This window comes from Poecilia latipinna, unplaced genomic scaffold, assembly GCF_001443285.1.
Source record: "Poecilia latipinna isolate Pla-1442-1.1 unplaced genomic scaffold, P_latipinna-1.0 Scaffold2520, whole genome shotgun sequence".
Classification (NCBI taxonomy): domain Eukaryota; kingdom Metazoa; phylum Chordata; class Actinopteri; order Cyprinodontiformes; family Poeciliidae; genus Poecilia; species Poecilia latipinna.
This window is the reverse complement of record NW_015115136.1, coordinates 1-1,753: the sequence shown is the minus strand read 5'-3', so window position 1 is coordinate 1,753 and position 1,753 is coordinate 1.

Here is a 1,753-nt window from a genome sequence, read left to right as displayed (position 1 = left end):
CTTTAAACTCTTTATTTATTTATTTATTTATTTGGGGGGTAGGGGGGCTTAATGTCCTGGATGGCTGAAAACCTATAAATATGTAGGAATTGAATATTTGGGGAGTATCATAACTTAAAGGTCAGCACCAGAGTTTTCTAGAACAATATTCAGGTTTTATTTTGTGGTTTTAAAGGCTCTACGTTGAAGATGGTAAGAAATAAAGTCATACTTTATTATTTTTACTGCCAGCTGCAGTCGCCCCTCTGCTCTCGGCTCCCATACTGAGCTGTCGGCTAATGCTAACGCTCCCGTTTCAAACTCTTCTTATTAAAGAGTTAGAGAGCTAAATGTGATTGAAATATTGGCTGCCTTCGACAGAAAAAGGAGCTAAGTCTATGAAAGCAATGTAGCAGTTTAGCTAGCTTTGATTTCCAACGCATAAGGAGGCATTTTATCACGATTCATCCAAAGTAATGAAATAACAAACTGCGGACAGATTTTTATTAACGTGTTTCACTCTATTGAGCAGTGAAAGTAAATAAAACGTGTTACATGTCTTTTGCTTTAAGTCTTTACTTACTGGAGGGTTTTTTGTTAATGCTGCAGAGCCACAGCTAACAGCTAGCTCCTCCCTTAGCGGATCTAACGGAGCCTGTACCGTTCAGCAGCTGTTGCTCCTCCTACACTTTGGACTGAACCATTGTTCTAACAATAGTGGGGGGACCTAAAAATTAATTCTTGTTTTTTTCTTAGATGAATGGCAGATTTACTTCGTTCTTTGTTTCTATTGCCTTTTGTATATTGATATTGTTTAAATACAAGGGTTTCTTTCATGATTTCTTTGGGGGGGACAATTCTAGACTTTTCCCAGATTGGGGGGTCCGGACGTCCCGATCCCCCGGGATTTACGCCTATGGTTTCATGGAGACACAGGCTCGTTTCCACTGAGCGGTTCGGCCCGGGTCGCCGCGGTTCGGTGAGCCATTTCATGACCCATTCAAGAGAGTCTTTTCACATCCAGAGGGAAGTGAGCAGGTGGGTTAAACCCAAACACCAGCATGCTGTCATATTAGTAGGGACGCATTTCTGTCCTCCAGTCAAGCAGCATCTCCACCCTGACACACCGTTGACCTCTAGGCCTTCGACTGCACGGTGCGGTGAGTCGGTCACAGTGGAAACGAGGCCTTAGTGTTGACCTTGGTGAGACTCTCCCCGGTTCTAGTGACGGGTTTACTTAGCCTGTCACTAAAACGTCTGCTGAAGTAAACATGTCTGTACCTGGTGGTGATTTTGCTTTCATTTCTAAAATAAATGTTTGGTTTGAAACAGTTTGTTATGAAGCTCATTACTCAGTCTTACCTGAGCAGGTGTGGCTAGTTACCGGGGCAACGCAGAAGCAGGCCTGAAAACAGACCAGTTTCTACCAGCAACAATAACAATCACCCGGCGGTTAAAGGCCCCTGAGGGACTGGAGTTTGGCCCCCCGATGCCTGGTTTCCACTGAGCGGTATGGCCCGGATCAGTACAACACACTGTTCCTGGACCGTGTGTGGATCCACAGGTCAACGGTTCGGTCTGGATACGGTGGAGCTACGGGCTTCTCACAGCACCAGTCACTCACTGGGGACAGAAAAATGTCACAGCTGGCGAGAAGCAGGACACACCAGGTTATGTTTGTCCTCACAGTACTGACACCGTGTTGGGCGTTAGGGTTCAACCTGTCCAGCGGGAGTCCAACTGGAGGTGGAAACGTTTCCTTGAATACAGCAGA